The 27,390-nt window shown below is 38.7% G+C and overlaps 1 protein-coding gene across 17 annotated transcripts in view; it reads left to right on the top strand.

The window, feature by feature from the left end:
* Nucleotides 1-27,390, top strand: part of SIPA1L1 (signal induced proliferation associated 1 like 1) — a 226,756-nt gene that overhangs the window by 75,282 nt on the left and 124,084 nt on the right. For 9 of the 17 annotated variants that reach the window (XM_075502876.1, XM_075502872.1, XM_075502880.1 and 6 more), the window contains 3 exons: nt 752-848; nt 4,994-5,065; nt 18,842-18,918. The gene's annotated coding sequence lies outside the window, so the exon portion shown is untranslated. Of the gene's footprint in view, nt 1-751; nt 849-4,993; nt 5,066-18,821; nt 18,919-27,390 lie in introns of all 17 variants that reach the window. The other 8 variants (XM_075502879.1, XM_075502878.1, XM_075502886.1 and 5 more) reach the window with 5 other exon arrangements.

The following is a 27,390-nucleotide window of genomic DNA, read 5'->3' as shown; positions in this document are numbered from 1 at the left end:
CTCCTGTAACGCGTGAGCTTGGTGGGAGTAGAGGAGGACAAAAATTCATTGGCAGTATATGCTTTGCCTCCAGCTTGTGCCTCTGCAGAGTTCTTGGGACTGCAGCATAAATCTCCATGGTTACATCTGTTTGCCCAGTCTAATTTTAGAGGGCTGCTATCATCTACAGATGTAAGCCTTTTGTTGCAATAGGCAGAGGTCAGATGTTAAGGCTAATGCTGAAACAATACTGATTTTATTAGAGGACCTGGTAAATAGGAAGAACCAGCTCTGCAACTTCTTTTTCTTGCTACTCTTGGTGGCTCCTTTTGGACTGCATTTGGTGACTTAGATAAACTCACTCCTGCTCTCCCTTGTGTTTGACATGTGTGATAGGCTTTATGTTGAGTAGTGAGGAAAAATGTGGGCCACAGCACTGCTAAATGTCCCCTTTCTTTCAGGTGTAATCAAATGTTTGTTTAATCTCCAAATGCCTGGCAGAATGTGTTCTGGAAGAAGAAACCTTGGTTCAGAGAAAGGGTGATAAAAGAAAGGTTGGGATTGTTATAGTGAGAAAATTCTCATGCAGACTCTCTGAGATGAGTAAGTTTAGCTACAAAAACTTACTAGGTTCACGGCTTTATAAGTTTGCATTGTTGGTTCTGGCTTCTTACAAGCACAATTTCCACGATACCATTTACTCATGAAAAAGATTTCACCTGTTCATCTCCCATTCAAAGTTTGTTCATAGCCATGGTCTTTCTGCTTCTAGGTTTCACCATGCTATGATTCATCTGAAGCTGGTCATGACGCCCACCGGGAGTTTTTGCTAAAGCTGCATGTGCCTGCCTTCTCAGGAATTTGGATAGGTAAGAGTGCACGCTCCACTTTCTGTACTGTCTGACAGTCATCCTCTGGAGTAGTGCTGGTTGCCGCAAAATCAACGTTGGCTTTGTGACTGCTGATAGCACGTATTGTTTCATACAATACAGAAGGGGTGGTCTCCAGCAGGATGGCTTACCTGGGTAGGCTGGCTGCCGCCGAGTGCTAGACTGTATCCCAGTCTGTCGCTGAATGCATCCTCTATATGTGAGAGCTTTTTTCAGGAGAGAGATGCAAGGGGACTAGATGGCTACTCCCCCCTCCTTCCCCCCAGGTATTTGTAGAAGTGTTCCTAAAAGCAGGTTGGACTCTGTCCAGGCTGTGACAGACTGCCTGGTTTTGTCACATTTTCTCAAACACAGTAGTTCTTCTGGGTGGTTTTTTTTTTAATCTACTTGTGAAACTAAACTCGTTGTAAGGAAGAAAGGGATGATTATTCAGAATGTGCCTGATTCTTGAAGAGGACTGGCTTTTAGTACATGATCTATCCTTTCACAGAGAAATATAATATACTTTTAGGGAGTTTGTGAAAAGATAAAGAGGATGCTGCAAGTGTGAGATGCTGCTGTTCTGCCCATGCAGCCTTGCCCTCTGCCTTGTATCAAATGCAAGTCCTTTGTGGGTGTGCAATGATATGGTTCAAGAAGGTTGGAAAATTGCAGTGTGGGGTTTTGGGGGATGGGGGGAGGAGGGATGGGGAGCAGTGGTGTTGGTTTTGCAAAGGTGGGCAGGGGTGGATTAGTTCTCAGATGGATTGGCTTCGTGAATAAACTCAGCATGTTGCACAAGCGATAGTGCTGCCTGAAGGGAGGTGACCAGAATACTTGCTAGGGACAGCAGGGAGAACAGCATTTGCGATCTGAACTTAGATCAGTTTAAGCTGATTTGCAACCAGATGGTAAAAACACAGCCCCCTCTACTGAACAGAGTTTAATGATCTGTTTATTAATGAATGTTGAAAGCTCTAGATGTAGGATATGCAAAGGAAGTCCAGTCTGGAAGTGACAAGCAGTGTAATAAACATTGCTACTAAAGAAAAAACCCTCCCTTGTAACATCAGTTCATCAGTCTGTGGGATGCCTAAAGAAACAAATAGGTTTCTTATTTGAGAAAATCTGCCCTCTAGTTGTTGTTGCAGTTGTTTTGGACAATGTTGTTGTATCAAAAGTGTCAATTTAAATCTGTTCTTCCAAAATACTGTCAGCAAAGCTGCATTGTGTCAGCAGAGGACTGCTTAGCCTCTGAGGTTTGATTTATTGTAGTAACAAACCCTTTCCTTCAGAGGACATATATATTGGAAACAAACATGTTTGTTTGCGGTTCTAGAGGAGCCCTTGGAAAAGGCTGTTTTAATTATTTTATATTTCCCCTTGAATCATCTTACCTTCTCCCTTGGCACCATCTTTAGTGTTGACTTTTACATGCAGTCATTATTGTAGTTTTCTTTGATATATAGCTCTCAAAGTTACAGGCAGAGGACAAAATGTTGTGTCCATCTCTTACCCACCACACCATACAAAAGTATGTTTTGTTGTGGTTTTGACGTTTGTGGTCCCAAGAGGCACATTTTGATCCTAAACACTCTGTAGTCTTGAGTGTTGAAGGGCTCTCTTGAGTGATGAAGTAAAAGCAGTCTCTTAGCTATTAATTTAACTTAACTAAAAAAAGTGAACAGTTTTGTGAACAGAAAGTAAGTGAACAGTTTTTCCCCTGCTATGTTTGGATTCCACAGTTTGTTTTTTTTTGTCATATACTTTCCATAAAGAATGCCCAAGTAATTAAACTAATTTTGCCAGTGATGGTGTCACCGTGTTATACCACTGACATATTTACTGAAGGTGGTAAGTTCCTTTTTATTATACACAGGCAATTTTTGTTCACTAATGGAAACTGTTTCCCAGTGGATTTTTTAAATTGTTAAATTTCAGCTCGTAACAAATCTATTTATACAAAGTTGTATTTAAAACTTAATTTGTTTCACTAGTAACAGTTCTGGTTGTTTATGAGCTCATAAGCTCATGGTCCTATAGATCCAGTCTTGTTTACTGAAATTCATGAACAAGTTTTACAGTTGGGAGTTAAACTTTTTAGTAAAGCATATCCATGTCAGTAGGTAGCTTTTTTAGGAATAGTAATGTGCTCTAATAAAGCTGGTTTTTGCTTAACATTTCAAATAGGGAATCTAATTGGATTTGTAAAGGTATTTAGGTGCAAGACATTCAGCAGCGTAAACTTAGTTTTGTTAGATTTCCCACATTCTTCTGTTAATATTAACAGAATAAAACTTGTAAAATTCTGCATACAACTTAAGCTGAGACTGCTTATTTCTTCTTGACCTGCACTTAAAATAAAGAGGAGGACTAGGAGGACGGAAGAGGAAGGGATGGTCACTGTGCCTAAGTGGCTGATGTTGACCTTAAGTTGTATTTTGTAGGATAGCGTTTAAAGCTGCTGGTTTTATCTGTACTATTCTTCTCGTGTTTACAGGTTGAAGCCCCATGGCTTCATTTGTCACTGGTAATAAGGCCTGGTTGCGTGGGGTGGGGTTGGGGTGGGAAAGGTTTTGCCTCAGTGATCCTTGCTCTTTCACAGGGACGTGTTTAAGAGTACATAGTGCTGTGTTCCCTGTAATGGGAGACAGCAGCTGTATGGGTATGTTTCTCTGAATGGCCAGGAGGACATGTACAGAGTTGTGTTCCTTTCTTACATTTTGCAGGTTTTCATTTTTTTCAGAAATTTCCCCAAGGTTTAGTTGGTGATTGTACAAAAAATTTCTGTTACTAGGATTGTGTAGGTCTGTACTTCAAGCTGTTTCCATGAGGAGTCTGAAGAAAGTTAGGAGAAACCCCTGCAATTAGTGCTTACAGTCTTGGCCTCCTTATAAAGAAAGGAAGGGTGTTGCTTGGGGAGTGCATGTATGTATTTTGTATGCATGCATGCATGTACCTGTGCACACATGCACCTGAGAGAGAAAGGGAATAGGGGTATTAGATACTCTCCTTGATGCATGTCTGTTCCCAGGTTAGCGATTGCCTTCCGTAATGTTTTTGTACTGTGGTATTGCAATGATAGCTGCAGTTATTATCTTTAAAGGGAAAAGAAATAGAAAGTGCATAGTATATTTTTACCTTCTTTTATGTTTAAAAACAGTGTGGTGAATTACCAGAAGTTAGCATGTGGTAGTTGGGAGATTATTTAACGTACTCTAGAACTGGAAAAATGCAATGGGACCATTCAACAAAATGGATAATGTTCTTAATAGATAAACATGTCAATTAGAATAGGAAATGCATGTTCATGAGAAGTTTCACCTTCACTTCATTGTGTATGAGACTGCAAGAATTGCATATTCAGAAACTAAGTGTATCTGAGTGAATGAAAAGAGAAAAGCCTGGATGCCATTAATTTTTGGCTACCCATAAGCTGGTGAGGTTTTTATGCTTTGATCGCTGTTTTATTAGTTTGGAGTGACTGAAGACTTAGTGGTATGGATTGTAATGATCCACGCTCTTTTCTGTTATGGGCACCTGTTCACTAGGCAGGCCAAGAATGAAGGTGCATATGCTATGGCCGCAAACTTCCCGATTTCAAAATGGTTAGGCACACCCAAATTAACTTTAATCTAGCTAGCCTGGATTAAAAAAGATTGCAAGGATTTAACAACATGGATTTTAGCATAGCCTGTTGGAGGCTGTCAAGGAGTCTGGGTGCTTAATCACTGCAATCCTATGCCCTGGAAATTGAGTGGGTTTTGTAAAACTCATATTACTGGGTTCTGTAGCTTGCATAAATGTGGAGAGCTGTTGGTAGATTAAATATATATATTATTCTGTGTATTAATTTTTCCTAGTTTTACCTTTAAAATGTGGAATGTAGTATAACTTAGAACTAGTAACTACGTACTTAGTACCATGTATGATTACAAATGTACACTGATGAACAAACAAGATGTTTTCTGTAGTTGATCCTGCTATATTAACATTTTGTGGGACTGGCTGGTGAAGCATGAGCAACCCTGATATTTTGAGTTTCTGCATGGCTCAGCTTGCGTATTACTAAAGTACAACGTGCTGTGCTTCTTAAACTTCATAGCAACAGATTTCTGCAGTTAAAATATTTTTCATTTTTGCAGGTTAGTAATAAGAATCAGCAATTAAATCTGAGACACTGAACAGAAGTGGAATCTGTGAAGCAGGGAAAAAAAGTAAGTTCATGTACTGAATTTGAAAACCAACCAACCAAACCCCCAAAACAAAACAACAAAAGGGCCCCCTCAATCCCCCCAACCCAAAACCACAACAACAAAAGCCCCCAAAACAAAAAACAACCCAAAAACCCAACAGAAGGGATCATAGAGTAGCATAATTGGAATCGGGAACTGTGAACTTAATTCCTGTGCTGCCATTAACTAGTAGTGTTATTTCTCTGCTTTGATTTTTTACTATAGAGGGAAAATGCTTGGTTCTTTTGTAAAGTGTTTTGAGAACATATGCAACTGCTACTGCTACAACTGCATTGACTTAGATTTCCTAAATTCATGCTTCAGAACACCAAGGTGAAATAGAGCATTTATTTGGAAAGTGTAAGTTTCGATGAAAACTTTTCTCCGAATTTGGAAGTAAGCAATTCTTAAATTATTCCATCTATCTGAAAACAAAAGAAACCTCATTTCTAGCCTGAACTTGTTTAGGTGTAGTTTCCAGTCACTGGTGGTTCTTTTATATCTCTGCTTGATGAGAGATCAAATTCCTTCCTTCTCTTGCTCTCTGTGTTCTTCCTATAGGCATTTTAATTTTTTTCCTCCAATTTTTCAGCATCCTTCTTGAACTGTAAAATCAAGAACTAATTGCAGTTTCTCTGTGCCAAAGTAACATAACTGCTTTGCTCTCTTATTTGATAGTCTTGCTTGTTTAAACATTAGTGGATTCATAAGATTAGCCACAACTATGTGTTGTGAGTTTTCTATTGCATACACAGATTCAAGGAAGCTAACTAGTAAATTGGAGTAATGCACAAAGCTGTCACCTGTGAAGATCAGAGCTCACACTTTCCACTTGAGATCAGAGAAGATCAGCTTGCTTTTCAGTCTAATTGTATTCACTGCTTATGCATAATGCAAGACCACAACTGAACTCTGCTCCATTTGATGAAAGATAAACATCAGTGTCGACTAGACAGTGTGATCCTAGCTTTACAGATCTCATCAGCATGAGGCATTAGTCATGTCTTTTTATGTATATAACATAGCATACATGTATATACACATCATAATGTGAATGATGCTGTACAGCTTTTGCATTAGTAGTAATGCAATTAATAGATAGTGCTTCCTGTTAATCTTAATTTGTATAGGCTTTTTAGCATGTTGGTCTTTTATGCCTTGTATATGTTGCTAGATGAATTTATGTACTCAGTCACTAGTTCATCCCATTGTTTCCATATTTGAAGGTTTGGTATGGTTCTTTGGTACCTTGAAGCTATGCTATTGATTACATTGACCTTTAATACCACTAATACTTCATTTTACTGAGTCTCTTTCAACATATATAAATAATGTATTTTTTTTTTAAACAAAGGAAGCTTATAATTTGCACAAGTTGCAAACAATTTTCTAACTCTTCAGGGTAGCTGAAAACTCAGCTTTGGCTTTATGTATGGTATTTTTACAGGACTAAGCTGAATGTTTTAACATGTGCTTGAGCTGCAACCTCTCCCATGCCTGTACATTTCCAATAGGAATAGAAAGGGGGAGGAGCAACATTTCTCATTAAATCTCATTACATTTTTGCACCTATGTGTATTAGAAAATATACAAGAGGAGAATTCTAAATTGTGAAACCCAGGGTGGCAAAGTCTGTTAAAGTTGAGAAATTGGTTGGATAGAATTAAATTGGGATGTGGTGTGGTGGATTTTTTTGATTTTATTGCTGTTGAGTGTTTTGTGTGTGTGCAGACCTTCCCAGATAGTGTGAGGATGGTCCTCTCCTTCGTCCACATCAGTGTCCTGTCATTTGTGAGGCTGAGTGTCTGGATGCGTCAACTTCTCCAGGCTGCACTTAGAGCGGTGCTGGCCTGGTCAGCCTTTAGTGCCTTTAGTTAGTTCCTCTGCTCTGTATGCACAGAAAATAAAGGCAGGAAAGCTGCTTCCTCATCCGTTTGTTGGGGTCAACCTCTTTACTTGGTCCCACACACTTGCAATTATTTGGAAGCTTCTAGTTGTGTAGCTCTGACACAAGAAATGCTGGAGAAGACAACATTTTTTTCTTTTTTTCTTCTTTGCCTTTTTTTTTAACCAGCCTTGTCAGTATTGGTATAGCATGGCTCCTGAAGACCTTGATTTCTTTGTGTGACAGTACCTTAGGGGAACAGCCGCTGCTGTTCTTGCTTCCTCATGTGCTCTTGGTAATGTATTTGTAAAGCCCATAGCCCAGAGGTGTGGTAAGTGTGTGTATGTATGTCTAGTAGTATAGATATGATCTTTCAGGATATGAGGAAGCACTGCATAATCACTGTTTAAACCCCAAGGTAAGTTTAATATTATTTTTTCTTTGTGCTCTTTCTTCTTATATTTTCTTACTCTGTTCTTTTTCCTTTATTTTCTTTACTGCTTTTAGGCATTTATTTTCCTCAGCATAACTTCCCCTTCTTATTCCTCTAGGAGGAACCCTTCTAGTGCCCGTGCTAGAGCGCTTTGCAGAGGCTGGCTGAGGAGAAAGGTTGAAGTTGAGAACCAGTGCACCCTTCCTTTCTTGAGAAGGGGTGACTGCTGCTTTAGCCTCTCTGGGAACAAGTGGCTGTTGGGAGGAGGTTGTTTGGAAAGAGGATGAGCTGCGAAATGACTGGGGCCCGAGTGCCTTCCCAGCTGGGATTAATTTAGAATCAGAAGTTTATAGCATTCTGTAAATGTTTACGTGCTTGGCTGTGAGGGAGGGAAGGGGGACAGATGTGTGTTCCTTGCATATGTCCTTGACTATAAAAGGGAAGCAGGGGTCAACTTAGTAAGACTGGAAATTTGAGAGAAAACAGCAGGTAAAGGCGGTGGCTATTTAATATTTTTGCTGTGGAATTAAGTTGCAGGCCAAGCACTCCCTCTTGGATTATGCTGCAAAGCAGTTGTCGTTTCTTCATTAGTTAAAGCTAATCTGGGTTTTTTAGCTTTGCTTTTATTAAAATGGCTTGGATGTAGAAAGGAATGTTGAGGCTCATGACCGTCTTTATAGATACTTAAAAGATATTCAAAAGAGCACTTTAAATATTTGGACAAGTTGGATGCATTTTCTCATACACTAAAATATTAACTGTTGTCTTTCATCCAGAAATCCAATGTTACAGTTAGCTTACAGTATTTGGTCAAATCAAAGTTCCTTCTAGCCTAGTGGTGCAGCCTCTGACAGAGCGTAGCAACAGATGCAAATGAAGGAATATAAGACAGGTTTGTAGCTTTAGGCTTAATGTCTGGTGACTTCTGGCTCAGGACTTTCTGAATCAGGAAGTTCAGTACCTTTTGCTCTCTGTTGGCTTCCTCTTGTGCTTTCTAATTCTACTACAGCTTTTTTTTTAACCTGGGAAGAGCAGAATTTGCATTTGGTACAGAATGTAGAAATTTTATACATTGGTATGACAAAGGACCAGTGCTCTTTTCAGAAAAACTCCTAATGCTGTCTATGGAGTAGTTGTTTTTTGGTTGGTTTTTTTTTTGTTGTTGTTGTTGTTTTGTTTTTTTTGTCCCATGGTGAGCACCGGAGTATAAATTAATGGATAGCGATAGCTTCATAGTCTTCAGTGTAATGAATTCTGCAAGGAATTGAGAAGTGCCAGGTAGTATTGGTAACGGGTCTGCTTATCATATTTGATTATCTGCTTGGTAATGTCACCTAACAGTGGGTGCTTCAGATCTGTGAACTATTGGAGCATGTAAAACTTTCCGGGGTTTGGGCCCCTATATTCATGGGTAGGGCTTAAACTTTCCTATGCTTACCACAGATGAATAATACCTCTACTGATATGCCCAAAGGCACGCCTGCTGCATTTTTACTGCCTATTTTTACTGTTACTCCATGTTCACCAAATAATAACGGCTCTGCATTTTTCCAAGGTAGCTGTGCACGTACATGCCTTCAGTTCACAGGAGCCCAAATGGTCTCAGTGCTCTGAGGTAACTTCTGGAATTGTTCATCTACAGAGCAAAGAGGATTGTGGCTGACCTTCTTCTAATGTTTTTATATAATCAGGATTTAAGCTGTTTTCTAATTTTGCCTATTAAATGAAAATGGAGATTGAGCCTTTCCCTTAGATGAGTGAATTCTGAAGCAAATCAATGTAAGAAAGCTTTTCAGACCATCAGAGCTTTACTATGCGTGTGGGAAATTGCAAGAGTGTATTAATATACACTTTGAAATTCTGGTATGGAAGGTGTCAACAAACATCACCGTTAGACAAAATATCAGGGTCCTACAAAAGCTACTTAATCTTTTATAGCCAAGGAACTACAGTTACTGGTTTCGCTGTTTCCTGTCAGACACCTTTTTTTCGCCATAATTCCATTATGGCAAAAATATGAGAATTTTTCTTCCTTGTCCTTTGGTGAGCCATAGAGTACTGACACCTTTCTCTTCCCTTTTTCAAATAGAACCAACCCTTGAGGCTGGGGTTTGGGTTTGGTGCTCCAGGTATGAGCCTTATAGAGACTGCTGCCTGTTCTGTCATCTCAACTGCAAATACAATTTACCTATAAAATAATTTTATTCTGTGTTAATACCTATGCAGTGATTATGCTCCAGTTCTAAACTGATCAGTGAGATATTGAAATAGTGCCTCTTGCTTGGCCCTCAGATTGTCAGTGCAGCTCAAGGATCATCCTAATCATGGCCAATATGAATTTAAAAATATCTCTCTTGCTTTTTATTTCAGCTGATATGCCTAGGCATAAAACATAGTTTTCATCTCTTTCTTACTTAATATGTATTCGCTTGCTTTTTTACAGTTTAGCTTTGTGGCTTACAGTATTAGTTTATTTTTAGCATGGGTGCACCAAACCTGCAATTTCAGATTTCATGTTTGAAAAACAGTGTTTGTACAGTAAGTACTTCTGACAAGGAATTGCAGAACTATATTGAAATGTTTTTAGTAGTAAGTATTATCAAAAATCAGAAACAGCTATGTCCAAATGTTTTTGCACTTTGTGATAGAGTAGCATACATGAGTACATTTGATTTCTTTTCAGTTTTACAGTACCAAAACGTAAAGTATATTAAAGTATAGAGGGCATAAAGATGTTACCTTGTATCTTGCGTTCCTAAAATATTATACTTCGTATTACACAAGAAGGTGGTGTTTGGAGAAGTCTTGTTCCTGGTTTGAGCAGCTGGTAAGCTCATTTACATCTCCAATCCTCCACCCCCCCCCCCCCCCCCTTTTTTTTTTCCCTTCTGTTTTTCTTTGCTGCTCAGATGTAGGGAAATCTCCTAGCATTTAAAAATAATTATGAAAACACTGGTGGTAATGTAGTGTTAGGTAAGTTTAAACTTGTTTATTTAAAGTATTTATTGTAGATTTTGAGCCTGGAGCTTTTATTCCTGTGGGGTGTGGTTTTTTTTTTTTGTTTGGTTGGGGTTTTTTTGGGGGTGGTGGTTTTGTTTTGTTTAGTTGGTCCCCCCCCCGAATCAACTATTTTAATTTTTATTTAAAATAATAAGGAATTCCTTTTGACAAGGCAGTGTTTTTGAAAGGGGAGTGGGGGAAAAAAGGGCATCTATTTTAACTGGAAAAAAAATTAGAGATTTGTTTTATGGGGTGCTGCTTAGAAAGCAACGTGGTGGATGTCATGTTTTGTAGTGGCAGTGGTGTCTTTTCAGCGTTGGTTACAGTGCCATAGTGCAGAGCTGCCAGTGTTAGTGAAAATCCGTACTGCTGTTATACTTCTTTGCTGATGCAGTTCAGTTACTGCCAGGCACAGCTTGCTGTTTCAGTCTTTGGTTTGCAGAATGATAAATGTTGCACACTGTCTCATAGTTTTACAGTAGCTCTTCATTTGTATGGTCAGGGAAACAATAACCTCGCATTCCTGCATTTTTCCATGGGGCTCTTTATCATGAAAGTATCCTGCATGCCATGCTACTGACTTCTGTGCATCTCTAATTCAACTCTTAGAGCCATTTAAGAATTTGAGAAAGTAATTCTGTAAAACATTTTTTTTCTTGCAAAGCAGTTGATTGTACACATAAAAATGTGCCTGTGTTCTAGTGTATATTCAGGATGAATGTGCAGTACGTGTTATTTGACTTTGTAAATATAGACAGTTCAAACTGGAATAAAAAAATAATTGGAAGTAGCTTCAGGGCTCGGGAGTATATTGTCACAAAGGTGAACAAATAAAACATGCTTTGATTTGTTCTCTTATTTGGTTGAGATATTTTTGATAGGGGAAGTTTAAAACAACCAACCAACCTAATTTCTGTGCTGAACAGAAATACTCTTACTTTGTATGTTTGTGCTGTTTTTTAAAGCTGCTTTAATGTTTTCTAGGCTTTCCTAACAGCTTTTGAACTTGCTGATTTCCGTCAGTTTGGTGGATAGGTACGAGTCTCAATGATATTAAGTTCTAAATGATTTGTGCAGAGTGGTAGCTTGATAGGAGAGAAATCTGATGCGTTGCCCTGATGGGGTGTGCAGTGTGAGCAGTTCTCAGGGAATGGAGCTAGAAGTATTAAGCTGTGGAGATGGAAGATGCTTTGGAGCATTAGGGCACAAATCAATAAGAAATTTAAGTTTTGCTAGTCTTTGTTAGTCTTGATAGACTCATTTTTATTACCTTGCTTTTACTTTTACCCCATGTTCACCAAATAATTTGGCTCTGCTTGTAACCTAGCATTGCTCTAGGATAGCTGCGTAATTAGTATTTTTATTAGTGGCAAATGTGCACCTGGATGATCTTGGAGATGCTTTGGTTATATAGGATACTCTTCACCAACAGATAAAGTTTCCTCAAATTTTGGGGACAAGAGTCAGGTTGGATGTTGAGTTGAAGAAAAACACATACAAAGAAAAACTGCAAATTATGTCAAAGGTGCAGAGGCTATAGATTTGTCAGGTAGTAGATAAATTTAGAGAATATTTAGAAAGATATTTATATGCCTTCTCCACGTTATGAAGATTTGGTGGTTTTTAAACAAAAGCGAGTTTTACTTTTCATCTTCAACAGTAACATTCTGTGTTGTGAGTTTACATGAATCAAAGATGACCCTGAGTATAAGGTAGCGCTGTAAATTCCTTTGTTAGTCAGGGAAAGTATTTTGTATTACCAACTAGATTTAATAATTGTTTTCTTAAGTCCCTTTTACTAGTCTGAGAGTTTTTGCAGTGTGTGTTTTAGTGCATGAATTATACTGATGAGTATACAGGGTAGTGATAGATGTGTCGCAGGCAAGAACAGGAGATACCTCAGCATCGTTTACCTTTATCAAAGCAGTACAATCAATAGAAAATGTAACACAGGCCAGTATTTTTGTGGCTTTCGTATAAACCAGATGGTGCTTTCTTGCATTTGGGCAGGTACAGACTTCTAAATCCAGTAATAAACTATCTTTCGTTTTTTGGAATGGGTTCTAATGTAAAATCATCTTTATTCTGACAAAATACTCGAAAAAGAAACTTAACTACCCCTACCTCCATCCCCAAAACAAAAAGCAAACCCCAATCCTAGGGAGTTTTATTGATGATACTATGAGGCTTCTGGCTAATCTGTTCAAGACTGAAATCCCTCACAATAATGTAGGATTTCTTTTCTGGACTTCAGTAGATGTTTAGACAGCTGTTTGTTCTCTAATGTGATTTTTTTTTTTCTTTTTCGTTTTTTCTTTGTGTTTTGTGGTTAAGAAACTACTGTCTCTTTTAATCATCGGTCTCTCCATATAAAGTGAGTTTTTGCCTTTTAGAGACATTGAGACTTCACAAATCTCTTTCTCATGCTTGGGGGTTGGTGATTGTGAAGACTTGTTGGTGAATAAGATTGCTGTTGCGATATTTAAGAGCTCACCACTGTTTGTTCAGACTCACAAGTTCCCAAACAGTAACAAAATGTAGGAGACCACATTTTCCATCAGAAAACAATTCTCAAAGTATATGTTAGGAGAGGAGATCAGCCTTGTATAGGGCAATGATAACATCATCGCTATTCCCTATTTTCTATAGCATTTATCTGCCTTCAGGTGTGATAGTGTTGCCCTGTTCAGGTGGATGTGGTAACTTGTGGTGGTAACTTGTTTTCTTTTGCCATGTTGTTTTATGTTTTTCTCCAACTTGTTTGCCAGATTCCTGATGTTTTCTCTGTCAATGTAGATGTAAGGCAAAAGAGAGATGTTAAGAACGTTTGTTTTTAAAACTTTACAAAATCTATCATACACACCAAATAGATAGTTGGGGTGTTTTGAGTTCTGTTGCTGAAAATGGGTGCTAGTATATCCGAAAACACTGCATTCTGTCCGTATTTTCAGAGAAATAGCACTTTTTTGTACATATGCCAGTGGTTACCTTCTTTCCTCTTGCAGTACTGCAGGTACTGTTCCTGTAAGTGTGGAGGAGTTTTGCATTCCTTCTTGTGCGTGTCTGGTGGACCCAGGCTTCATGGTCTAGTTTCACAGATGATTTAGAATAGTCCTGGAGATGTAATCAAAGTCTTGTTCTGTCCTTCAGCAAATATTTTCAGATGATATATAAGAAGACTTAAGTTTTCAAACTGCTTTTTTATGTTATTCTGGTTTTTAGATCTCTGAACTAGTAAATATGCATACATATTTTTAAAGAAAAAGGGGAATGCTGTCCTTTTCTAGTTTTATGGCCATTATAAGTGTGTTTTTGCCACTTTGTAGAAACTAATTTGTGTATGTGAATAACTTACTTTCTGCCAGAAATTTAATAATAGTAATGTTGATGAAGGAATTGGGGTGGTGGTGTAAAATCTAAACGAGTTGCTGAAAGTCTGAATTCTTTAAAAGGCTGAAAGGTGGTGTCATACTTTGGTATCTGCTGTTGACACCAGCTCTGATAGATGCTCTGAGTCTGTCTGTACTGATGTAAGTACACGTCGGGTTTTGGTGAAGTATGAGTTGGAATATTATTGCTGTTTCACAGTAAAGCTAAAAAATAAAATGAGAGCTAAAATACATGCGTAATCTGAGCTAAAATAAATGTGTGCATACACAACTATAACTAAAGGTTAAATTGTTTTATATTAAAGGTGTAAACACAGCATATGACATCAGCTAGAGTCAGAATGTGACTACTTTCTAAAAGGAAAAACCCTCACATTGAAACTTGGTTTAAAATTGTGACTACTTAGAGATGAATTGCCAAATGTGAAAAAGCAGTAGAATTAGTATGGATATCAGCATTAGTGTAGAGTGTGTAACTTTTTTGGTAACTGCACTGATTAATTCTGTTTAAAGTATTTCATGTTAGTTCTACAAGAAGACCAACAAAAGTGGAGGCTGAAGTTTGACAGAATTTTTCTATTTGAGGAGGGGAAGTGAAGGGGAAGAGAAGTCTGTTCATGTGCATTGTCACTTAAAATAAGTCACAAATTAATTAATACATAAAGACCACTCTTTTTTTTTTCATTTACTGTAAACACCTCTTAGAAAACCAAATATATGTAACTGTATTAAGAAGATGAGGTTTTGTTTTCAGTTGCTGTCCATCTGTGTTTAGTAACCTTAGAACCAGATTTTAGGATCTATTCCTTAGAATACATAAGAATGATCTACGTGGTATTTCAAAGCTAGGACAATGGTGTTGAATAGACTTGATATACTTCTTGTGCTCAGTAGTCTTAACACCTTCCAGAATGATATTTGCCTTTCTGGAACATCAGGTTTATGACTCTTATTTAGTCTGTGATCCAATACAGCTGCCCAAGTTCTTTTCTGCTTTATTATTCTTTAGATGGCTAATTCTGTGTGTGTTTTTGTTTTTAGTATTACTTTCATTCTCTCTTTCAGACTTACAGCATTTTGTTTTGCTTTCACCTGCATGTGCTTTTTATCTGGTCGGCTTTAGAATGCCTGATTTCCCAAGCTCACCTGGAATTGCGATCATCTCCTCCATACTCCTTGCAGCTCCCGCCCCCCAGTTTGGTGGCATTTGTAGATTCTTCAAGGGGGCTTCTGTTTGGTCACCTAAATTAATAATGAAAATACTAAGCAAAACTTGCTGCAGGTCAAGTTCTAGCTGGACCGACCTGAAATACATTCCATTTTTATACTGAGCCACTGCTTAAGTTCTCTGAAAGCAAATTTTCCAATACTTATGGTTATCTACACTGATTATTTTGGATCTATGGTCTCCAGGTCATGTTGAACAGTGTCAGAAGCGTCATTTACATAAACTACACCTGCTGCTTCACTAAGACACTTACCCAAGGGAGAATATTATATTGGTTTGATGTGGCTTCCTGACTGTAATTTATCTTTCTCCTCTAACTTAAATTGATTTTTACCCCTCTTCTTTTTCCCCAGCAATATTTCCAAATCTTTCTGAGCATTAGAATTATGTTATTTGTCTTACTGCTTCTTAAGTCTTACTTCTTCACTATTGTTAAAGGACACGTACCCCTTTTCATATTGCTCGGGAAACTCTCCTGTGCTTTACTAGTTCTCAAAGCAATTCAGTAATAGTTTAGGAATTATTGAGACTAGTTACTTGTATACTCTAGTATACATTATTGTAAGTAGGTGGATTAAAGTGTGTGTTAATTTTTCTAATTCAAAGATCAGTTGGTGGGGTTTGTTTGTTTTTTAAAGGGGAATGTATTTTGAGTGTTACTCTTGCTAACATTCTTGGACACTTCCTTGTGGAGCCGTAGAGTATTGGGGTCCCTCATTATCTAGATCAGATTCTGAAATTGGCTGCCGATGCCATGTGCCACCACAGGTTTAGCCTTCTCTGTAGGCTTTGGCCTGGGTGAGATCCAGAATCAATGTGGGCTGTCCAAGCCAGCATGCTATTGAAAAGCCACCATTAAGTAACTTATTCTTAATGAATTTGAGAGCAGTGTTGGTATTTTTCAAAATTAAAAAGATAACGCTCCTCATCTTTTGTTGTATGTGAGTGTGCTTTGTAGCCTACCAGCCCCAAAACTATCTTGCAGAGTTTTATTGGACTGGTATTTCACTCACGAAGACTTGAAGGGAATAACTAATTCCGTGTTGGTATTGCTAACCACCTACTTGCATGTATGATGTTTTTCTGCAGTTCCTATCTGGGCAAGACTAGGACTGACTTAAAGGTTGTCTTGCCTGAGTCAGTATAAAAGAGCGCAGAGAAGGAGGTTCTTGGCTTGCAGAGATATAAAAAGCCAGACAAGCGAGTGGCCTGTGAGACTATTTTTGTTGTACTATATCTGTCATTTGAGCAGACTTGCTGTAACTTCACCAACATACAGTATTGCTAGGTATTTTATAATGTATGCTATAACATAGATCTTGGGACTGCCTGGCTGATGGGTCTCCCCCCTGAGATGACTGGAAACACTTAGTAAAGGACCACAGTTCAAAAAGTCTGTTCAAATAGCTGTAGCAAGGCTACATGGGCTGAAAGCTGAAGCCATGGCGACTGGAGACTATCCAGAAATCTCTAATGGCTCTTTTCCTAAATGGTTGCTGTTTGACAAATTTCTTCTGTGAATTACTGAACCAGTATTGAACATCCTTTGCTGGTCCTGCCAATTACACCACTGGAACAGCACACTAAAACCTCTACTCTGAGAAGATACTGTGTCTCTTCGTTCATTTAATTTTATGTAATAGACTATACTGGTAAAACCAAGACATTAAAGTGCAATGGAAGACAAGCAGATGCAAATTCAATCTGGTTTAGTATTTTTTTTCCATGTAGGTTTTCTGATAACTTCTACTTGACGCATGGGCTTCTGTTTAATCTGTCATGTCTGGGAAGGCATCTTAAGTGCAAAACAAGTAGAAAATAATTCCAAATGGCTGGAGGACTGAAAATGTAGTTGTGCAGCAGAGTTTTACATTGGTTTGCCTTTTATAACCGGAAAGAAAATTTAAGGATATTTGCTAAAAATAAAAATTGCAAGACCTAAACAAACAGAATTACATTACTGACCTTGGGAAAATGTTACACTTTTGAGTGAAGGTTGATTTTTCTTTTCTATTTATGTTCTCTTCTGTATCATTAGTGGAATTAATCTCACTTGTGAACAGCTGTTGAAATAATAAATCCTGCTATTCAAATTGTAGTTCTAGTTATTCTGTTTTCTTGAAAGTCCCAAGCAGATTTAAAAAGCAAAACCAAAAACCTCAGCTGGTAAAGCCATCAGAGGATAAAGTAGGCAGCTTACACAATAGAAGTTGCAAATGGAAAAAATTAGTAAATTAAATAGAACTTACTTGAGTTTGGCCTACATGTTAATTCACTGGATGCTTTTAAGATGCTGCCTCCTTTGGAAGGGGTTGTCCTGGCTTCCCCCATCTGCTGATTTGGTGGTTGTTTGAGGGTCTTTCACTCAGGAACAGTGAGAGAGGATGTGTGTGTGAAGTCTGAATTCCAGTGCACAGCACATGTGCTTGTATCGCCTTGTTAAGCACAGGGGGCATTTCTTCGATGTCTTGCTTAGTTCAGCTAATCAAATATTTCATGGTAAGTTGTGTTGCAGCACAGGTTCTGATGCATTCGGATAAAACTGTCCTGCACAGTTTGAAGCTGTACAGTTTAGTTCTTGAAACTGTTATATCGGGGTTTGCTCGAGATTTTTCACTACTTAAAAATGATCCTTTTCTGAGTGACTCTGCCTGACGAACGAGGGTAGCATATCTTGAGTTGGCTGCCTACAGCTGTGTGCCCTCTCCTGCCCTGCTGAACAGAAGGCAGAGCTGCTCATCAGTCAGTCCTTAATCTGCTGAGTTTCACAGCTTGATGTTGTAAGGCAAGTCTGCATTGGTGATCGTTTGCCTTAAATGCCATTCTGGAAATGTTAGTGCTATCTTGACTTATTGGTCAGAGCTCTGGGACTTGTAGTGCAGGAAAAAAACATTATTTTGTTTAGCTTAATCTGCAGTTATTTAGATGAGTAGCTCTTGCAGTCCCATCGTTTGGAACTTAGAGGGAGGTGGTTGTACTCTAAAAAAAGCTGTCCCAATTGAAGCCCTTTTTGTCAAAGACTTTTAGCTTTGACAGATTTCACACACTCAGTTTATATTTACTATTCTGGCAGCTAAGTTTGCTGAAGGACCCTCATTTTGCTTCACTCACTGTTTGTAATGCTGGCTGGACTTCGCAGGGTCTGGCGGGACACCTGAGCTTCCCCCGGTGCATGGCTGCAGTGCCTGAGTGTGTCTTCTCCTCGCATCGCTTTCCTCTGAAACACCAGCCTCCGTGAGCTGTGGGTCTCTGAAATGAGAGTGCAGGGACAATCTGTTCAGTACTGGTAGTGCTGCCTGTGTTGGCATCCAGTGCAGAGTGGAGAGAGGAAACAATTGTGATTCAAATACCAGAGCGCTGGAGAACAGCAAGAGAGGAGAAGACGCTAGGCTGGGAGACGGGGCCGGGAGGAAGGAAAGACTGTAAGAGCAGGAGACTGTTTAAAAGAAAAAAAGGGGAAAGAAGAAGAGAGAGGGAACAGGACACGGAAAGGTGGGAGGAGTTGATTTATAAGCAGCAAGCAGGAATGAGTAACAAAACGAGGTTCTGGGAAATGCAGGAGGAAATATCTGGAGGATAGGGAAAATGCAGATAATTACTTGTTTGGTTTTAAGAAGTCCTGGATGGCTTGGACCGTTCTTCTATGAAAAGTACTGCTGTTTGTTACTGCTGAGATTTTGTGGTATATGCTCTCAGTGGAAGGTTCTTTTTTTTCAGGAATATTGTTCTCCAACTCATGGGCTATCTAAATCTTGAATTAGTTAACTCTGAACAAGAATATTTTATCTGTATATTTTGTTTAGTTTTGTCTCTATTTTACCAGCTGCTGCATCTTTGAAGAGAGATTTCCTGTGCCCTTCTTCAAATGCCTGTGATATTTCCAAGAGGAACCATTTTTCTGTAAGTGGACGTCTTTTCTATGAAAATAAAATTCATAATATGAATTAGCTGAATGCATTAATAGGAACATGCGTGTGCAGAGAATCTGAACAGTTTAAAAACCGGATGGTTTTAGTACATAATATGCTTTTCATGATTCATAATTGAGAATAATGATCGATGTTCAGGGGAAGGTCCTTTTTTTTTTTTTTTTTTGGCTTTGGCCATTTGAAATGAATAGTATACTTCTATTATAAGCTTAGACAGTGATAATAAAAGCAGTACTCGGCTCTGTCAACATTTGTGAAAAACAAGTCTCTGGAGATTTTCTGAATGTTTTATTTAACGATGAGAATAGTAAATCTGTCCTGTGTAGTGTCTGGGTGAGCTGTCTTATATCAAAACATTATTAATTGATTTTTATACTTTACAGCTGTGTTTTGGGAATAAGTACTGGAATGAAAGCCAAAAGCTCCACGCTGGATTGTAAGAACCAGATCGGAGAAGAGAGAAGGGATTGATTTATTTTTCTGGTTTAGAAATTTTGAGCAGGAGGAAAAGGGAGGGACTGGAGTTGCCTACTTAACTTGGTTTGGCAGCAGTCTCAGAACTAGTTAGATCATCACAGGAGTATGGCTAATCTGTGCAAATATCTAAGTGTATGAAGATAGGCACCCAGTGAGATCTTCATTTGCACTTAGATCCATTATTGACATTGAATTGTGGAAGTAGGGGTTTACTGGGATTGCTGAAGAACCGTTCCTTAAACATTGTGTTTTGTCTTAATTTTGTTCTGAAACTCATAGAGTAAAGTCAGCAGTAGTCAGTGGCTACCGAGATGGTGTTTGCAGTATGTGGTAGCTACAGTATAGATAAAGGACTATGCATACTTATAACAAAGCTTGCTTCAGCGTGGGTAAGAGGAGTTGAGAGTTTTCTCCCCAGTTTAGAAACATACATTTTCGGGGAAATAAACAGCTTCACAAATAGCTATGCAATAGGAATTTGTGGGGTAAGTTGACCCTTAGATGTATTTTGCCCTCACAAGGAGACATTCCTTTGAGTGTTGTGAAGCGGGCTAATTTCAACTTAGTTGAGCCATGAGTTTTCTATATACATGTGCTATATTTTGCTTTTTCTCCTCTAACTTGGAAGGACACAAGTTCTTAAAACATTTGGGATTTAGTAAAGTTTATTGAAAATGTCTGTAGACTTAAATTACAGCTGGTGGTTTTGCATTACTGGTAAGCAGTACCCTGAAAGATTGAAGTCTTGTTTCTGCTTCTCCTCTCTCTTCTGTTTCTCTCTCTAGTCCTCACAGTTACCATAAGTTGATCTACTGCATCATCTCAGCAAAGAGAGACTGATTTAGTTTTTGTTACTGGGTTAGTTTTCTACTGTTTTGGAAGCTGAATGTATCTGTAATGTGAGGAGATGACTGTAGGCCAGAAATAGAGAAGGGAGGAATAGAGGAGACGGAAGGATTCGGTCGTCTTGTTCCTGGCAGCGGCAGGCCATCAACTGGGCTGAAGCCGTAATGTTAGACTGCAGCCCTGGGCTCGGCGTGGGCTCCCAGCTCTGTCCCTGTGGGCCTCGTAGATGTCAATATCTGTTTTGTCCCTAACACAGATTGGAGAGATCAATGGGGTGGCATTTAGACAGCTCGAGACTATAGACACATCCAATTGACATTGTTTTGCAGTGCAGAAAAATACAAAAGTCTAGGAGAATACAGCTATGTATTTTCCCACTGTAAAATAATTCTCAGAAATCCTGTGCTGCAGCACATTTTAGGAGACTGTTCAGATGAAACATTGAATTCTCTGGAATTGTGGCTATTAAAAGTTAAGACTGCGTGCAGTACCATAATTATTTCCTTTTGTGTGCATACGTTGTAATGTCAGTATCTCATGTTTCCCCAGCTGCTACATGCTCATGGAAGAGTCTTCCCATTAGGACCTCATTGTGGTCTCTTGAAAATAATGCAGTGTTTATCTGATAAAATAGCAATTCCTATGTGACAGGATGGACCTACTGAGGACATGCAGCATGCACTGGAGAAGGGGGTTTTCCCTTCTCTCCTCTTCAGCCCCTAGTTTTCTCCTTTCTGGAAGCCAGAAAAATGATGCTGAGCCGAGGGGAGCAGGAGACAAGTAGGGCCAAAGTTTGGAAGGTGGGAGTTGGGTTAGACAGAACCAGAGCTGCTTCAGCTGGAGTTACAGGGATTGGGGTGGGAGAGAGAAAAGGGGTGCAGAAGGCTGTTTGGCTGGTTAAACTGGGGGGGATTTGGTGGTTGGGGGTTGCAAAGGTTTGGGGCAAGCCAGAAACAGCCCTGCTTCCCCATCTGCTACAGTGTGAGAGGGAAGACAGGTCTGAATGTGAAGGTCTTGGGAACTGCGGTGATAATGGATTGATGTTGTGCTGCTGCTTGCTTGGATTGAAACATCTGTGTTTGTGTACTCTGTTTTTCCTACCTTTTGTTCCTACCTTTCACTAACAACTTCTACCCTATTGTGTTTTTGTACATGTGCTAATGTTTGGAAAGAATTGTGTGAATGAGTTTTTCTTTAAATGAATAGTGGCTGTTCTTTATACTAAGTTTCATGTAGAAAAAGAAGGAAGAGTGTGTGTTTGTCATGTACTAAAAACAGGCCCTTGTATTCATCTGTTAATAGGAAGGATTTTCATCTACTATAATGTAAATAACAAAAATAATTGAATGGAACAGTTTGTGCAGCACCCATAGCTGAAAACTGCATCCAAGCGGCCTAGAGAACAGTTAAGGAATAGGATTCGCGCCTCTAAAAATCAGAATCCATTTGCAGACTACTCAAAACAGGAAAAAAAAAGGACTATCTGTACTAGTTATCCTTTGAGAGGGAGCTGGCCCATAGTTATGAAAGCAGGTGTATGAATTTAGTAGTCATAGTACCATAAAAATGGCAGTTGTGACCTCTGTTGCTTTCTACAGAATTCAGATTTTAGAATTCTCATTAGGTTTTTTGGTATATGGAATGACTGACAAATATAGATGGCTTACTGCATAAACCTCTCAATGGTAAAACCAGCAAATAATAGCGAGATGATTGAAGCCTCCAACACAGAAACTGTTGACCTTTTGTCCCTTCTAAAAAAACCCCACCCCGTGCCATTAGTGACAAAAAAAGCTGAAGCCTTAGTTATTGACTTAATTGCTGATAGTTTATATAAGAGGATTTCATAGTATTTCAAGTGGTCTGGTTTTCAGATATAAAAGTATAGGGAATAATTTATGTGAAGGAACTTGAACTAGGAGAAGATTTGACAAAAGGTTGGATTTCAGTGCATCCAAGAAAAACTGCAGAGCTTGCTTTTTCTTCCACCTGCTTTATGTAAACACTCTGTACTTGTACCAAAACTATTTTGGTTTCATGAGTATAATTGTCTTACCTGCAATTTCATCTAATCATCCAGTGTTACTTTTAGTTTTTAAAATTGCACTACAATTATTTTTAGAAGTTCAGACTTATGAACTTGAAGACATCAAAGTAGTAGGCCCATGATTTGAGAAATGGCCACAAACAGTGCAAAGTATGGAATAACAGGAGAATGGCTAAGAGCCTGTGCTGTTGCATTTCAGTTTAAAATAACTGGAGACATAAGGAAATAAGCAAGTTATTTGATGGGTTAGCAATGAGCTTAGCTGGAGCAACTTGAAGAGAAGCAAAGGCAGCCAACAGCTTATCAATTTGATGGATTACACCCCAAAGTTTACTTGAAAAGAAATCATTAAAGAAAATTTATTGCTTTCATATGGTTTACCACCATTTGTTCTCAGGTTGTGGTGTGTGAACAGCAGTGGAATTTAGAGCCTGTCTATCATATGTAGACAAAAGTATTTTTGATAACCATGCAATTGAGCAATAGGACAGGAATAATTCAATATGTCTTACAAAATGCTGAACAAAATAACCAGAAAGAAAGAAGACAGAAAACATGAAGGTCAACTTGGAAGCATCTGATAATCTTCTTGGTGGTCCCCAGACTAGGCAGGATGATAGTTGATCTCTCTGACTTCTCATTGGTGGGGATGCTCCCATTTAACGTCAGTCATCAACCTCTTTACTTGTTTATGTTTTTGCATCATATTGTGTGTGCTCATGGTGCTCTGATTGCAGAAGGTATGGAGGGTTATGAATGTTCCCCTCCCACTCCAACTGTGTGTGTGTCTGTGATCCTTTTCAGAGCTCTGCCCTTGGACATGTCTATCTGATTAATGAGGCCAAGGGTGTTGCATTGGGGCTTCATGGAAAAATTATCTTGAAAGAAGGCAGGTAGTTCTTCATGAGCTGGTGCTAACCACCTGTTTCCTCCCAGAATTTTCCTGGAGAAGACAGACCTCACCTTCTGAAGTTTCTGACAATAAAACAGTTTTTCAAAAATCGAGTGGCTGAGTGAAGAGCACTTTAGGAGCTCTTTAAGAGTCCTGAGAAGACTTTTCCTTTTGCTAAGCTCACATACACGCTAATGGAAACTGCCTTGTGTATGAAGATACAGGAGAGGTTTTTTAAATACTAGTATGAATCATGGGTATTAGTAATTCTGCTTTCCAGCTAGTGTTAGCTCAGACATCAAATATATGTTAAGGATACTTAAAATTGCTGTGTGTTCAAGAATATTGTGGTGGGTTGACCTTGGCTGGATGCCAGGTAAACCCAAGCCACTCTTATCACTCTCCTCCTCAGCAGGATGGGGGGGTGGAGAAAATAAGATGGAAAAAAAAAACCCAAAACTCATGGGTCAAGACAAAGGCAGTTTAATAAAGCAAAAGCAAAGGCTATGCACAGAAATAAAGTAAAACATAAGATTTATTCTCTACTTCCCATCAGCAGGCGATGTCCAGCCACTTCCTGGGAAGCAGGGCTTCAGTAGGCTTAGGGGTTGCTCCAGAAGACAAACATCGTAAATAACGGATGCCCCCCTTCCTCCTCCTTTCCCTTAGCTTTTAGTGCTGAGCGGATGTCATATGCTATGGAATACCCCTTTGGTCACTTTGGGTCAGCTGTCCTGGCTGTCCTGTCCCCTCCCAAGATCTTGCCCACCACCAGCCTACTGGTGAGGGGGAAATGTTGGAGAGACAGCCTTGATGCTGTGGGAGCACTGCTCAGCAGTAGCCAAAACACCGGTGTGTTATCCACACCTTTCTAGCTATCAACACAAAGCACAGCACTATGAGGGCTGCTGTGGGGAAAATTAACTCCCTCTTAGCCAGACCCAGTACAAATATAGGAACAAATGTATTCCAATGGGGATGTATTCATAGGTGTAGGAATTTGAAGGTTTTTTGGTAACAAATAGTATACAAACACCCATCTGAAACAATAAGCAGTGAAAATCACTACTGTAAAGTTTATTTTGATAAGATTTTTTTTTTCCCAGTCAGCCTCCTATTAAGTTTTGAAACTTTTCAGAAACTATGGAGTGGATCTACTTTACCTGTCAGTAAAGTTTCAGTGCTTACAGCCATGTTTAACATTTACAGAAGTTGGGGATTATAGCTTTATATCAAACTTTCAAACCAGGGTTCAATAAGAACATTTGTACCTCAAGTGCCTCCTTGATGTTTAGCACCAGCGTTTTAAATTGTTGCGGGAAATGAAAACAGCTTCAGCTTTGTATTATGACAGTCAAGTTTACAGTGATTCCAAGTGTAACTGGGTGTAACCAAATACTTGTATTGATATTTTCATTTTTTTATCACTGTAAAATATTTTCTTCTTTATAAAGGTCTGCTGGCTGTTGGTGTCTTTCAGATGCCTGTCAAGGTATCACCATGGCTCTTTTCATGTGTGCACATTAGAAGTTACTGTATCCGTAGGGAAAATATTTTAATTGAAGAACTTCTTTTTAAATTTTTATGGGTAAAAATGTACCCGTAAATTGATCCCTCCTTAAAAATAGCAAATGCAATAAGATGTAGGCTAAATCAGAAATGTGGACTTAATTCACCTGGGCATCCAGTCACAATATTTATATTTTACTGTGCTATAAAATGTATATAGAATTTACTTTCTGTGGCAAACACAAATCTGAGAAACAATAAGAACGTTCAAATGCAAGTTTTATAGCACAATTTCTGCATCAGCATAACGGTGCATTTTAAATGACATAGTATGTATTTGGTGGGTGCAAGAGGAGGGCCTCGGAAAGCTTTAAAAAAAAAAACAGAAGAGATGGGCTGCAGTGACTTGTATGTTAAATGGAAGATTTATAAATGAGGCTGGTGTTGCATTTTACTATTAGTTTGTTATTGCCTTATGGATTCGTATTTAATTTTATTGTTAAACACTCTTAAGCATTGCCTTAGAGAGCATGCTGCAGACTTTTTACTTTTCTCCCTTTTGCAGATGTTTATTTTCCTTGATTCTAAAGGACTTCCTTGTGTCCTAAAGAACTTAAGAACAGTTAAACCTCATCTTTTCCTAGCTGTGTTTTTTAGCTCTTTTGATGAGTTCTCTATTGTCCCGTTTCTCTTTTTATCAACACCCTCAAAGGAGAGAGCAGGGGGTGAAGATGATGTGGGTGGCATAATGTCCTCGGAACTTAACCACAGTAGAGTACTCCGTTATCGGCGTGTACAGTGTCAGTTTGAAAACCCTTATTATGGGTGAGAGTGTAGTCTGCTCTCTGAAAGGTGCTTGGGTTCAAGGGCAGTCTGTGGTGATTGCAGGTCTCTCTCTTTTCTTACAGCTCTCTGCACCAGACTGAGTGAAACGTGCAATCACAGCTTTTGCTTTTTCACAATAGTCCCCTTTTTAGCAGTTTCAGTAACGTTTTCTGTTACGGATGCATTAAGCTTGCTTTCTTTCTATTTTTAAACTCCCTGGGAACAACTGGAAAAATTCAGAAAAGTGGCATTATTAGATCAGACTTGTTTTTCTAATATAATCCAATAACTCAATACTTATTGCAGGTATATTTAGATTGATACAGAAATTTGTAGGCAACCAGTTGATTTCTGCGTAGTATTTTCTTCAGCTCGTATAGGTTCACATTTAACTTGGTGTCCATGCTGTGGAATGTCAAATCATAAATCCACTCAAGAAAATGCATAGGAATGTGTAGTGTCTTTTTTCCTACAGTCTGGAAAAGGTGAGATCAGTCCTGCAGGAGAAATATTCTGGGTAAATAACGAGATAAATTGGTGGAAAAATGGGCTTAACCTTATATAAGAGCATTCATGCACAGGGATGACATTGGTTTAACTAAGTCAGTACAGTGTGACTTCATATATTCAATTGCTGTCATTTGTATGTATTGAACTCACTTCCCCCCAAGGTACTTTCAGACAACCATTCGATCTGTTTTTTCTATGTCAATTTCTCCATGTTTAAGAATATCTTTGAATATTTTTCAATTAATGAAATTAAATAACAGATTCAAGGAAAAAGTAATTATTTCTGTTCTGTTCCTCCCCCTGTGCGTGCCCCCCATCACACGTGCGCACAAAGGGGATGCTTAGTTTTGTACAGTGGAACGAATTTTTGTTAGGTTTGGGGGTTTTTTAAGTCTACATACAGTAGAAGAGTTATTCTTCAGTGGTAAACGATTGTGTGAGATGTGCTTTTTAACTGGCACCCTGGTGAGTTACCATCCCTGACACAGAACTTGTAGCTGTAGTGAGTGTGTCAGGTAACCAAATGATGCGGAGTTTGACTTGAACCAGTCACATCTAATGGTTTTCCATGAGCGAGAGTACACTTAAAAAGTTGAGCACTTCACAGCTTACTAGTTATGTTAGAAGTAGGTTTTAAATATTAGGAGAATAATACTGGACAAAGTAAATGACTGGTACAATGGTCTGAAAAGAAAAATGGCAGTGAAAAAAACTTTCAGCAGTGTATTTTAATGCTTTATTAATATACAGCCTTAAAATTATATATCTATAAGCTTTCCTTTTGAGGAATTATCTGGACATTTTTCATTAAATTCTCCATGTGCAAGAAATCAGCTCATCTGTCTGGTTTATTTAGAGAAAATTAGTAAGATTTGAATAGAAGGCTTGAAATACTTTACTCTCCTTGGTAATGGCATCATAGAATTTTATTAGCCGTAGAAGTGCTTTGCTGGCATGTGCTGCAAGGAGGCTCTCTTGTTTTGACTAGTTGTCTGCTGTTGCTGGTACCAGATGAAAGCTGCTTCCGAGTTAGGCTGAAGAGCATCTTTCTGGTGTCTTCAGACAGAACGCCCTCGTAACCAGCCTCCTTGTTGCTTTGGTCTCCTTCGGGTGATTGTTAATTTAAGAACATGTGTATTAACTCATTCCATGTGACTGTTTCTAAGTGGAAAAGGCAATTTTTATTTATTTTGTTACAATAATAATATTTCCTGGCAACTTAATGAGGTTGGTATGCACATTTTCAGAACATAGGCTCATCAGAAGCCCCCATGACTCATGAACATAGAACTTTTCATCCATTTTAATTTTTTTTCCAACAGAGTATTAAAAAAATA

This window comes from Mycteria americana, chromosome 5 (assembly GCF_035582795.1).
Source record: "Mycteria americana isolate JAX WOST 10 ecotype Jacksonville Zoo and Gardens chromosome 5, USCA_MyAme_1.0, whole genome shotgun sequence".
NCBI classification, from domain to species: domain Eukaryota; kingdom Metazoa; phylum Chordata; class Aves; order Ciconiiformes; family Ciconiidae; genus Mycteria; species Mycteria americana.
The sequence above is the reverse complement of the archived record's forward strand: the minus strand, read 5'-3'. Positions and strand labels throughout refer to the sequence as shown.